This window comes from Ambystoma mexicanum, chromosome 4q, assembly GCF_040938575.1.
Source record: "Ambystoma mexicanum isolate Mex_15411 chromosome 4q, UKY_AmexF1_1, whole genome shotgun sequence".
NCBI classification, from domain to species: domain Eukaryota; kingdom Metazoa; phylum Chordata; class Amphibia; order Caudata; family Ambystomatidae; genus Ambystoma; species Ambystoma mexicanum.
The window spans coordinates 244560926-244575058 of record NC_090928.1 but is presented as its reverse complement, the minus strand read 5'-3'; the positions used below and the strand labels follow the sequence as shown (position 1 = coordinate 244575058).

The 14133-nt window shown below is 44.1% G+C and overlaps 1 non-coding gene and 2 pseudogenes across 1 annotated transcript; all 3 read left to right on the top strand.

Moving 5' to 3' along the window:
- The first annotated feature begins 3991 nt into the window (after window positions 1-3991).
- LOC138468661 (U6 spliceosomal RNA) lies at window positions 3992-4087 on the top strand (annotated as a pseudogene).
- A 4599-nt stretch (window positions 4088-8686) lies between these two features.
- Window positions 8687-8782, top strand: LOC138468660 (U6 spliceosomal RNA; annotated as a pseudogene).
- Window positions 8783-13370: 4588 nt separating this feature from the next.
- Window positions 13371-13474, top strand: LOC138468620 (U6 spliceosomal RNA). Its single transcript, XR_011268370.1, has one exon. It is a non-coding gene; the product is annotated as a U6 spliceosomal RNA (small nuclear RNA).
- The last annotated feature ends 659 nt before the right edge of the window (window positions 13475-14133 follow it).

Below are 14133 nucleotides of genomic sequence, written 5' to 3'. Positions count from 1 at the left end.
GTCATGTCAGTCACTGGCTCCATTCTTGAAGTTACTGAGACCCCACAGCCTTCCTCCCTGTGTCGCAGTTTATGTGCCAGGGCCTGGGCTCTGCTGCTGCTTTGGTATGCAGCCAAGCACTACAGGTTTAGTTACTCAGAGTTGCCAGTTAACCATCCCACCTCCATCTCTATGCATTTGTAACAATCTTGCTATTGTAGAGTAAGCACGTCTAGGGCAGAGAGAGAGAGAGAGAGAGAGAGAGAGAGAGAGATGGAGCTCTGCCTATGCAAATCATTTGCCGTTGTCTTCTGGGGAGCCCACTTTTTCAGCCGCTCGAAGCCCTGTTTGACTGCCAGCCTGTTGGAGAAGACCCAGATTCAGCCCACCAGCCAGAAAGATGAGGTTAAGCCTTTATCCGGTGTACAATTTGCCACCTGTCCATGAGTTACTGAGGTCCATAAAAAGCTCAACTGCAGCTCTCATAGAGAGGTCATTGGCCGATCGTGGCCGATCAGGGACGTGAAGGGCAGAGGGCTAGAGAGAAGGGTGCTCATTGCCCTGCCCAGGGACAGACACATCAGCCCTGCTCGCTACCAGCTGTCAGGTGTGGCTGTGTATTTCAAAATGTTGCTGCCCTCGATGGCAGGATTTCTTTCCTGCCTGAATCATAGCCAAAAAATATTCTTTGCTCTGCAGGTGGGGGCTGTGCCGGACAGTTGCCATAGTATATAAATGTGATATTTGTCTCCTGAACATAAGCCAAAGCCCAACTCGACTCCATTAGAGCACACATGCAGGGAAATAGAAACCATTTCTTACTTTTAGGGGCCATCTGGTGAGCCTTGATGTTGAGGCTTTAGAATGCTGCCTAGTCTTGTACTGCCATAGAATCAGCCCTGTTCATGAATGTTCACAGCATGTCCCACCCATATAATGAAGACTATATTGCAAACACTGAGATACACTGGACTGAACCTTAAAGCAATTAAACCAGAAGTCTGGAAAGGTGTCAAATCGGATAGGGGTGCAAGATACAACCTCTGGTTTCACAGTCAGAGGAGGTTTACATTGCACCACTGGCTCCTGTACCTCTTGTGTAATCCTTCTACTGCCAGTTGAGGGACCCAAAGGTCTCCAAGGTGCCTTTCTTAAACAGGTGCTCTGATAATGTTTGCTGTACCTGATGTGGTAGCATACATGTGAAACCAACTTTTCCTGTTTCTAGGAGCTACCTCTGAAGTCTAACAGAAGGCTGGTTGCAGGGTTCATAACAGTGTTTTGGTGCTAGCAAACTGCCCTCTCTGCTACCTAGTCACTGCCTATTGCAGGTGAACATATTTATGTGCTTCTCTTGATGAGTGCTTTGTGCTAGAGTGCCCTCACCCATGCCATTAATGTGGACAGCGACCCATTAATGTAAATGGATGCATTGAATAGTCAGTTATATTAATTGCGTCAAATGAACCATGTAGTACATTAGACAAAGGCTTTATTGTGGTCACATTTTGTTTTTGTCCAGCTATAATTCTTACTACACAGGTTACTTAGAAGTGTACTTATCCCTCTGTCTTGCATATTGCTATAGGTCTCACCCTAGGGGAGACATCAATATTTTTTCCAACGCATGGTGTAGGGATCACCTTTATCCAAACCAAAGGATGTTTCAAATGTCAGGCAGAGATTTACCCTCCAGTCAGAAAAGTAAACCAGCAGTGTACAGACTTCTGTGGTAAGCTAAGGTGGACTGGCTCGAGGATCATGATGGGGAAATGGGCCAGGTGCATTCGGATCAGATTTGGCCTATCTACAACAGACTGTCCTTGGAAAGACGCAAAAGGGTCAATCAGTTCACTTCTCTCTATGTCTTACCATCCATTCTCCTTTCTCTATCTAGGATGGCATATATTACCAAACTAACCTGTTGGCCTCGCTGGGCCGCTGATTTCACTTTTAACAGTCTTCTGTTCATTCATTGGGCCTTTACGAGTTTGGTGGTAATTCTTGAGGGATTACTGCCAAATTCTTTTACAGTTACCACCGCTCGGTCCCTCAAACTTATGGCAGGATTTTAAGTGAGTTAACAGTTGTGTTACTCCCCATTTGGCATCCACAGGTCTACATCGGCATTTTGTCACATTTAGCACATATGGTAATTCCACTACTGTAAATCGAGCAGTTTATGACCTTTAAATGGAGGGCTTACCTCCAGCAATATGCTGGAGGTCAGTCCTCCAATTAGATGCCAAACCTATATTATGGCATTGTGGTAAATCAATTCCCGGTCAGAAATGTGGCAGCATGAGAATTACTGCCACTTTTCTATGGCACAGCTAAACTCATATTTAGAACTATTGGGCCTTATTATGAGTTTGGCAGTCATTCCAGAGAAATTACCACCAATCTCGGTTACCATTATCTCCATGCGGGTCCGTAAATTTATTGCAGGATTATCAGTTGGTAGCAGGGCTGTTAGACCCCGTTTTCCATTGGACTCCATGGGGACTTATTTGGTTTACTGCGAGCGGTAATTCCGCCACAGTAAATCTGATGATTTTTTTATCTTGAAGTGAGAGATTTACCTCCAGAGTGTTTTTGGAGGTAAATCCTTCACTTCGCGTCAAACCTATAACTCGGCGGTGCGGTAATGGAAAATAGTGGCTTGGAACTGAAATACTGCCACTTTTTTACAGCAGCGCCAAAGGGTTGATGAGGCCTTTTTTTTCCTACCTCCCTGGGTTCCAAATGCCTTCCAAAGGCTTTGTCAGGAGTAAACCTGTGACAGTCCCTGTCTCAGATAGCTATGCTAAGACTGACTCCCTGCGCGGGAGAATGTTTGTGAACAGTGACGGGGCAACACTGCACCAGGAGGGATGGGGCACAGGGCACTCCCTACAACAGAAGCCCCCTGTCATAGGTGGCACTTGGCCTCTTACCTGGACCAGTAAAGGAATCGTCAGATGTGTCTTCTCTCATCAGCTGCCAATAATTGTATCACCCTCTCTCCCTGCTCTCACTTAAGTAATACCCTTCATTGCCATAGGTCTCCCCCTTTCTGGATCACCACATCCAGCTACGGGAACAACCAAATTTACATTATTGCCTTCCTTACTTTTTTTTTAATGTTTAATTATTTTTATTAGAATGATAATACAATAGAATTTAAGAAAAACTTAAAATCATAAACATTCTTTTTATTCCTTTTTAACGGGAGCATCAGAATCTCCAGGCCGTTACCATGGGAATTATGTCATATATACTATTCGGGGTAATACTCACGAGGGTCACTCTTTACCATGCGCCTCCCTGCAGTCCTGACCCTCAAATGTAAGTGGCAGAGCCCTGCAGCGGAATATATGCTTTAAACATTTACTTATAGTATCAAACGCCCTCAGTTATAACCCAAAAAAAAGTTAGTACCACGAGCCTCACAAGTTGAAAAAATTACTTCACTTTGATCTAATACCTGGTGTAAGAGATTTACTGTGCGTATATAATGACACTAGACCGCTGGAAAATGGGTGAGGGGATAGGCATCCTAAGCATGTCATCCAGATGAAAATTGAAATCAGTCATAGAATACATATGTTGCCTGCAGGCATCGAACTGGCACCCTCTGGCGGTGGCACCATATACAGCTGATTATTCATGAAGAGGTAACTGACCCACAAACACATGATCACAAGCACAAAGTCTTTTTTCTGGCCTATCAGACCTTTGGGCTGCTTTCAGGCATACATCACTAAGCCATTGTGATGCGTCTTCTCTCTTTCTATGCAACCTGGACCATGACCCTTTGCACCTCTGAATGTTATAGTCCGACAAACAAATCAGTTATTTTGGATTAAAAGAGCAGTGAAGAAACCTGGATCATTGTTTTTTTACCCTCATATTCATATCTCCTCCATAAATAATAGGTGTCTGGCCAAAGTTACACCATACCAAGTGGGCCTATGTTTAAAAGCCTGCACATTCTGGCGTCATAAATACTGTGTGGGGTGTCTTTAACTTTGTGCGCTTCGGCAGCACATGTACCAAATCGGAATGATACAAAGTAGATGAGCATGGCCCCTGCATAAGGATGACCTGGCAGGCAGGTACTTTTTATCACCTGCCAAGCGAGAATCATTCTTTACTTGTAAGTCTTATTGACCGAATAAACAGAACGCCATTCAATTCTATGTATTGAGGCTCTAAAAAAGTAGTGTTTCAAAGGTATTTTTCTCTGATTATACCAAACTTAGTGCTATGGCCTTGACTCCTTCTTGTTGCACATTTTCTATGTAGCACATCGCACTGCATTGCTGGCTGGCTTTAGGCAGTGTTATCAAACATTCCTTAATGCTACCTCTTTAAATAGTTCTAGGCCTTAATCCTGAATAAAGCTTAGCAATGTCTTGTAGACTTTGCTTTTAGGTGTGTGATTTTCTTATTGATTTAACTATCCTTCAAACACTGCCTTATCAATTGCCACTTTCAAAACGCGCTTCAGGACTTAAAAGCTAAGTGTAGCGCAGAAGTCAGGCAGAGAGAGAGCATAGATACAATTAGGACATATGGGAACCCACGTGCTTGCATGGAAAAGCTTTCAGGACGTTTTCTAAATGGAAAAAGGCTCAGTGTCTGGTGTCTGAGCATGGAAGTGATCCTTCACACGCATAGATTCTTGGATCTTGGTTGGTTGAGGAGGGGGGAGCAAGAAGCCCTGAAGTCATGTCAGTCACTGGCTCCATTCCTGAAGTTACTGAGACCCCACAGCCTTCCTCCCTGTGTCACAGTTTATGTGCCAGGGCCTGGGCTCTGCTGCTGCTTTGGTATGCAGCCAAGCACTACAGGTTTAGTTACTCAGAGTTGCCAGTTAACCATCCCACCTCCATCTCTATGCATTTGTAACAATCTTGCTATTGTAGAGTAAGCACGTCTAGGGCAGAGAGAGAGAGAGAGAGAGAGAGAGAGAGAGAGAGAGAGATGGAGCTCTGCCTATGCAAATCATTTGCCGTTGTCTTCTGGGGAGCCCACTTTTTCAGCCGCTCGAAGCCCTGTTTGACTGCCAGCCTGTTGGAGAAGACCCAGATTCAGCCCACCAGCCAGAAAGATGAGGTTAAGCCTTTATCCGGTGTACAATTTGCCACCTGTCCATGAGTTACTGAGGTCCATAAAAAGCTCAACTGCAGCTCTCATAGAGAGGTCATTGGCCGATCGTGGCCGATCAGGGACATGAAGGGCAGAGGGCTAGAGAGAAGGGTGCTCATTGCCCTGCCCAGGGACAGACACATCAGCCCTGCTCGCTACCAGCTGTCAGGTGTGGCTGTGTATTTCAAAATGTTGCTGCCCTCGATGGCAGGATTTCTTTCCTGCCTGAATCATAGCCAAAAAATATTCTTTGCTCTGCAGGTGGGGGCTGTGCCGGACAGTTGCCATAGTATATAAATGTGATATTTGTCTCCTGAACATAAGCCAAAGCCCAACTCGACTCCATTAGAGCACACATGCAGGGAAATAGAAACCATTTCTTACTTTTAGGGGCCATCTGGTGAGCCTTGATGTTGAGGCTTTAGAATGCTGCCTAGTCTTGTACTGCCATAGAATCAGCCCTGTTCATGAATGTTCACAGCATGTCCCACCCATATAATGAAGACTATATTGCAAACACTGAGATACACTGGACTGAACCTTAAAGCAATTAAACCAGAAGTCTGGAAAGGTGTCAAATCGGATAGGGGTGCAAGATACAACCTCTGGTTTCACAGTCAGAGGAGGTTTACATTGCACCACTGGCTCCTGTACCTCTTGTGTAATCCTTCTACTGCCAGTTGAGGGACCCAAAGGTCTCCAAGGTGCCTTTCTTAAACAGGTGCTCTGATAATGTTTGCTGTACCTGATGTGGTAGCATACATGTGAAACCAACTTTTCCTGTTTCTAGGAGCTACCTCTGAAGTCTAACAGAAGGCTGGTTGCAGGGTTCATAACAGTGTTTTGGTGCTAGCAAACTGCCCTCTCTGCTACCTAGTCACTGCCTATTGCAGGTGAACATATTTATGTGCTTCTCTTGATGAGTGCTTTGTGCTAGAGTGCCCTCACCCATGCCATTAATGTGGACAGCGACCCATTAATGTAAATGGATGCATTGAATAGTCAGTTATATTAATTGCGTCAAATGAACCATGTAGTACATTAGACAAAGGCTTTATTGTGGTCACATTTTGTTTTTGTCCAGCTATAATTCTTACTACACAGGTTACTTAGAAGTGTACTTATCCCTCTGTCTTGCATATTGCTATAGGTCTCACCCTAGGGGAGACATCAATATTTTTTCCAACGCATGGTGTAGGGATCACCTTTATCCAAACCAAAGGATGTTTCAAATGTCAGGCAGAGATTTACCCTCCAGTCAGAAAAGTAAACCAGCAGTGTACAGACTTCTGTGGTAAGCTAAGGTGGACTGGCTCGAGGATCATGATGGGGAAATGGGCCAGGTGCATTCGGATCAGATTTGGCCTATCTACAACAGACTGTCCTTGGAAAGACGCAAAAGGGTCAATCAGTTCACTTCTCTCTATGTCTTACCATCCATTCTCCTTTCTCTATCTAGGATGGCATATATTACCAAACTAACCTGTTGGCCTCGCTGGGCCGCTGATTTCACTTTTAACAGTCTTCTGTTCATTCATTGGGCCTTTACGAGTTTGGTGGTAATTCTTGAGGGATTACTGCCAAATTCTTTTACAGTTACCACCGCTCGGTCCCTCAAACTTATGGCAGGATTTTAAGTGAGTTAACAGTTGTGTTACTCCCCATTTGGCATCCACAGGTCTACATCGGCATTTTGTCACATTTAGCACATATGGTAATTCCACTACTGTAAATCGAGCAGTTTATGACCTTTAAATGGAGGGCTTACCTCCAGCAATATGCTGGAGGTCAGTCCTCCAATTAGATGCCAAACCTATATTATGGCATTGTGGTAAATCAATTCCCGGTCAGAAATGTGGCAGCATGAGAATTACTGCCACTTTTCTATGGCACAGCTAAACTCATATTTAGAACTATTGGGCCTTATTATGAGTTTGGCAGTCATTCCAGAGAAATTACCACCAATCTCGGTTACCATTATCTCCATGCGGGTCCGTAAATTTATTGCAGGATTATCAGTTGGTAGCAGGGCTGTTAGACCCCGTTTTCCATTGGACTCCATGGGGACTTATTTGGTTTACTGCGAGCGGTAATTCCGCCACAGTAAATCTGATGATTTTTTTATCTTGAAGTGAGAGATTTACCTCCAGAGTGTTTTTGGAGGTAAATCCTTCACTTCGCGTCAAACCTATAACTCGGCGGTGCGGTAATGGAAAATAGTGGCTTGGAACTGAAATACTGCCACTTTTTTACAGCAGCGCCAAAGGGTTGATGAGGCCTTTTTTTTCCTACCTCCCTGGGTTCCAAATGCCTTCCAAAGGCTTTGTCAGGAGTAAACCTGTGACAGTCCCTGTCTCAGATAGCTATGCTAAGACTGACTCCCTGCGCGGGAGAATGTTTGTGAACAGTGACGGGGCAACACTGCACCAGGAGGGATGGGGCACAGGGCACTCCCTACAACAGAAGCCCCCTGTCATAGGTGGCACTTGGCCTCTTACCTGGACCAGTAAAGGAATCGTCAGATGTGTCTTCTCTCATCAGCTGCCAATAATTGTATCACCCTCTCTCCCTGCTCTCACTTAAGTAATACCCTTCATTGCCATAGGTCTCCCCCTTTCTGGATCACCACATCCAGCTACGGGAACAACCAAATTTACATTATTGCCTTCCTTACTTTTTTTTTAATGTTTAATTATTTTTATTAGAATGATAATACAATAGAATTTAAGAAAAACTTAAAATCATAAACATTCTTTTTATTCCTTTTTAACGGGAGCATCAGAATCTCCAGGCCGTTACCATGGGAATTATGTCATATATACTATTCGGGGTAATACTCACGAGGGTCACTCTTTACCATGCGCCTCCCTGCAGTCCTGACCCTCAAATGTAAGTGGCAGAGCCCTGCAGCGGAATATATGCTTTAAACATTTACTTATAGTATCAAACGCCCTCAGTTATAACCCAAAAAAAAGTTAGTACCACGAGCCTCACAAGTTGAAAAAATTACTTCACTTTGATCTAATACCTGGTGTAAGAGATTTACTGTGCGTATATAATGACACTAGACCGCTGGAAAATGGGTGAGGGGATAGGCATCCTAAGCATGTCATCCAGATGAAAATTGAAATCAGTCATAGAATACATATGTTGCCTGCAGGCATCGAACTGGCACCCTCTGGCGGTGGCACCATATACAGCTGATTATTCATGAAGAGGTAACTGACCCACAAACACATGATCACAAGCACAGAGTCTTTTTTCTGGCCTATCAGACCTTTGGGCTGCTTTCAGGCATACATCACTAAGCCATTGTGATGCGGCTTCTCTCTTTCTATGCAACCTGGACCATGACCCTTTGCACCTCTGAATGTTATAGTCCGACAAACAAATCAGTTATTTTGGATTAAAAGAGCAGTGAAGAAACCTGGATCATTGTTTTTTTACCCTCATATTCATATCTCCTCCATAAATAATAGGTGTCTGGACAAAGTTACACCATACCAAGTGGGCCTATGTTTAAAAGCCTGCACATTCTGGCGTCATAAATACTGTGTGGGGTGTCTTTAACTTTGTGCGCTTCGGCAGCACATGTACCAAATCGGAATGATACAAAGTAGATGAGCATGGCCCCTGCATAAGGATGACCTGGCAGGCAGGTACTTTTTATCACCTGCCAAGCGAGAATCATTCTTTACTTGTAAGTCTTATTGACCGAATAAACAGAACGCCATTCAATTCTATGTATTGAGGCTCTAAAAAAGTAGTGTTTCAAAGGTATTTTTCTCTGATTATACCAAACTTAGTGCTATGGCCTTGACTCCTTCTTGTTGCACATTTTCTATGTAGCACATCGCACTGCATTGCTGGCTGGCTTTAGGCAGTGTTATCAAACATTCCTTAATGCTACCTCTTTAAATAGTTCTAGGCCTTAATCCTGAATAAAGCTTAGCAATGTCTTGTAGACTTTGCTTTTAGGTGTGTGATTTTCTTATTGATTTAACTATCCTTCAAACACTGCCTTATCAATTGCCACTTTCAAAACGCGCTTCAGGACTTAAAAGCTATGTGTAGCGCAGAAGTCAGGCAGAGAGAGAGCATAGATACAATTAGGACATATGGGAACCCACGTGCTTGCATGGAAAAGCTTTCAGGACGTTTTCTAAATGGAAAAAGGCTCAGTGTCTGGTGTCTGAGCATGGAAGTGATCCTTCACACGCATAGATTCTTGGATCTTGGTTGGTTGAGGAGGGGGGAGCTAGAAGCCCTGAAGTCATGTCAGTCACTGGCTCCATTCCTGAAGTTACTGAGACCCCACAGCCTTCCTCTCTGTGTCACAGTTTATGTGCCAGGGCCTGGGCTCTGCTGCTGCTTTGGTATGCAGCCAAGCACTACAGGTTTAGTTACTCAGAGTTGCCAGTTAACCATCCCACCTCCATCTCTATGCATTTGTAACAATCTTGCTATTGTAGAGTAAGCACGTCTAGGGCAGAGAGAGAGAGAGAGAGAGAGAGAGAGAGATGGGGCTCTGTCTATGCAAATCATTTGCCATTGTCTTCTGGGGAGCCCACTTTTTCAGCCGCTCGAAGCCCTGTTTGACTGCCAGCCTGTTGGAGAAGACCCAGATTCAGCCCACCAGCCAGAAAGATGAGGTTAAGCCTTTATCCGGTGTACAATTTGCCACCTGTCCATGAGTTACTGAGGTCCATAAAAAGCTCAACTGCAGCTCTCATAGAGAGGTCATTGGCCGATCGTGGCCGATCAGGGACGTGAAGGGCAGAGGGCTAGAGAGAAGGGTGCTCATTGCCCTGCCCAGGGACAGACACATCAGCCCTGCTCGCTACCAGCTGTCAGGTGTGGCTGTGTATTTCAAAATGTTGCTGCCCTCGATGGCAGGATTTCTTTCCTGCCTGAATCATAGCCAAAAAATATTCTTTGCTCTGCAGGTGGGGGCTGTGCCGGACAGTTGCCATAGTATATAAATGTGATATTTGTCTCCTGAACATAAGCCAAAGCCCAACTCGACTCCATTAGAGCACACATGCAGGGAAATAGAAACCATTTCTTACTTTTAGGGGCCATCTGGTGAGCCTTGATGTTGAGGCTTTAGAATGCTGCCTAGTCTTGTACTGCCATAGAATCAGCCCTGTTCATGAATGTTCACAGCATGTCCCACCCATATAATGAAGACTATATTGCAAACACTGAGATACACTGGACTGAACCTTAAAGCAATTAAACCAGAAGTCTGGAAAGATGTCAAATCGGATAGGGGTGCAAGATACAACCTCTGGTTTCACAGTCAGAGGAGGTTTACATTGCACCACTGGCTCCTGTACCTCTTGTGTAATCCTTCTACTGCCAGTTGAGGGACCCAAAGGTCTCCAAGGTGCCTTTCTTAAACAGGTGCTCTGATAATGTTTGCTGTACCTGATGTGGTAGCATACATGTGAAACCAACTTTTCCTGTTTCTAGGAGCTACCTCTGAAGTCTAACAGAAGGCTGGTTGCAGGGTTCATAACAGTGTTTTGGTGCTAGCAAACTGCCCTCTCTGCTACCTAGTCACTGCCTATTGCAGGTGAACATATTTATGTGCTTCTCTTGATGAGTGCTTTGTGCTAGAGTGCCCTCACCCATGCCATTAATGTGGACAGCGACCCATTAATGTAAATGGATGCATTGAATAGTCAGTTATATTAATTGCGTCAAATGAACCATGTAGTACATTAGACAAAGGCTTTATTGTGGTCACATTTTGTTTTTGTCCAGCTATAATTCTTACTACACAGGTTACTTAGAAGTGTACTTATCCCTCTGTCTTGCATATTGCTATAGGTCTCACCCTAGGGGAGACATCAATATTTTTTCCAACGCATGGTGTAGGGATCACCTTTATCCAAACCAAAGGATGTTTCAAATGTCAGGCAGAGATTTACCCTCCAGTCAGAAAAGTAAACCAGCAGTGTACAGACTTCTGTGGTAAGCTAAGGTGGACTGGCTCGAGGATCATGATGGGGAAATGGGCCAGGTGCATTCGGATCAGATTTGGCCTATCTACAACAGACTGTCCTTGGAAAGACGCAAAAGGGTCAATCAGTTCACTTCTCTCTATGTCTTACCATCCATTCTCCTTTCTCTATCTAGGATGGCATATATTACCAAACTAACCTGTTGGCCTCGCTGGGCCGCTGATTTCACTTTTAACAGTCTTCTGTTCATTCATTGGGCCTTTACGAGTTTGGTGGTAATTCTTGAGGGATTACTGCCAAATTCTTTTACAGTTACCACCGCTCGGTCCCTCAAACTTATGGCAGGATTTTAAGTGAGTTAACAGTTGTGTTACTCCCCATTTGGCATCCACAGGTCTACATCGGCATTTTGTCACATTTAGCACATATGGTAATTCCACTACTGTAAATCGAGCAGTTTATGACCTTTAAATGGAGGGCTTACCTCCAGCAATATGCTGGAGGTCAGTCCTCCAATTAGATGCCAAACCTATATTATGGCATTGTGGTAAATCAATTCCCGGTCAGAAATGTGGCAGCATGAGAATTACTGCCACTTTTCTATGGCACAGCTAAACTCATATTTAGAACTATTGGGCCTTATTATGAGTTTGGCAGTCATTCCAGAGAAATTACCACCAATCTCGGTTACCATTATCTCCATGCGGGTCCGTAAATTTATTGCAGGATTATCAGTTGGTAGCAGGGCTGTTAGACCCCGTTTTCCATTGGACTCCATGGGGACTTATTTGGTTTACTGCGAGCGGTAATTCCGCCACAGTAAATCTGATGATTTTTTTATCTTGAAGTGAGAGATTTACCTCCAGAGTGTTTTTGGAGGTAAATCCTTCACTTCGCGTCAAACCTATAACTCGGCGGTGCGGTAATGGAAAATAGTGGCTTGGAACTGAAATACTGCCACTTTTTTACAGCAGCGCCAAAGGGTTGATGAGGCCTTTTTTTTCCTACCTCCCTGGGTTCCAAATGCCTTCCAAAGGCTTTGTCAGGAGTAAACCGTGACAGTCCCTGTCTCAGATAGCTATGCTAAGACTGACTCCCTGCGCGGGAGAATGTTTGTGAACAGTGACGGGGCAACACTACACCAGGAGGGATGGGGCACAGGGCACTCCCTACAACAGAAGCCCCCTGTCATAGGTGGCACTTGGCCTCTTACCTGGACCAGTAAAGGAATCGTCAGATGTGTCTTCTCTCATCAGCTGCCAATAATTGTATCACCCTCTCTCCCTGCTCTCACTTAAGTAATACCCTTCATTGCCATAGGTCTCCCCCTTTCTGGATCACCACATCCAGCTACGGGAACAACCAAATTTACATTATTGCCTTCCTTACTTTTTTTTTAATGTTTAATTATTTTTATTAGAATGATAATACAATAGAATTTAAGAAAAACTTAAAATCATAAACATTCTTTTTATTCCTTTTTAACGGGAGCATCAGAATCTCCAGGCCGTTACCATGGGAATTATGTCATATATACTATTCGGGGTAATACTCACGAGGGTCACTCTTTACCATGCGCCTCCCTGCAGTCCTGACCCTCAAATGTAAGTGGCAGAGCCCTGCAGCGGAATATATGCTTTAAACATTTACTTATAGTATCAAACGCCCTCAGTTATAACCCAAAAAAAAGTTAGTACCACGAGCCTCACAAGTTGAAAAAATTACTTCACTTTGATCTAATACCTGGTGTAAGAGATTTACTGTGCGTATATAATGACACTAGACCGCTGGAAAATGGGTGAGGGGATAGGCATCCTAAGCATGTCATCCAGATGAAAATTGAAATCAGTCATAGAATACATATGTTGCCTGCAGGCATCGAACTGGCACCCTCTGGCGGTGGCACCATATACAGCTGATTATTCATGAAGAGGTAACTGACCCACAAACACATGATCACAAGCACAGAGTCTTTTTTCTGGCCTATCAGACCTTTGGGCTGCTTTCAGGCATACATCACTAAGCCATTGTGATGCGTCTTCTCTCTTTCTATGCAACCTGGACCATGACCCTTTGCACCTCTGAATGTTATAGTCCGACAAACAAATCAGTTATTTTGGATTAAAAGAGCAGTGAAGAAACCTGGATCATTGTTTTTTTACCCTCATATTCATATCTCCTCCATAAATAATAGGTGTCTGGCCAAAGTTACACCATACCAAGTGGGCCTATGTTAAAAAGCCTGCACATTCTGGCGTCATAAATACTGTGTGGGGTGTCTTTAACTTTGTGCGCTTCGGCAGCACATGTACCAAATCGGAATGATACAAAGTAGATGAGCATGGCCCCTGCATAAGGATGACGTGCAAAATCGTGGAGTTCCGTACTTTTTATCACCTGCCAAGCGAGAATCATTCTTTACTTGTAAGTCTTATTGACCGAATAAACAGAACGCCATTCAATTCTATGTCTTGTGGCTCTAAAAAAGTAGTGTTTCAAAGGTATTTTTCTCTGATTATACCAAACTTAGTGCTATGGCCTTGTCTCCTTCTTGTTGCACATTTTCTATGTAGCACATCGCACTGCATTGCTGGCTGGCTTTAGGCAGTGTTATCAAACATTCCTTAATGCTACCTCTTTAAATAGTTCTAGGCCTTAATCCTGAATAAAGCTTAGCAATGTCTTGTAGACTTTGCTTTTAGGTGTGTGATTTTCTTATTGATTTAACTATCCGTCAAACACTGCCTTATCAATTGCCACTTTCAAAACGCGCTTCAGGACTTAAAAGCTATGTGTAGCGCAGAAGTCAGGCAGAGAGAGAGCATAGATACAATTAGGACATATGGGAACCCACGTGCTTGCATGGAAAAGCTTTCAGGACGTTTTCTAAATGGAAAAAGGCTCAGTGTCTGGTGTCTGAGCATGGAAGTGATCCTTCACACGCATAGATTCTTGGATCTTGGTTGGTTGAGGAGGGGGGAGCTAGAAGCCCTGAAGTCATGTCAGTCACTGGCTCCATTCCTGAAGTTACTGAGACCCCACAGCCTTCCTC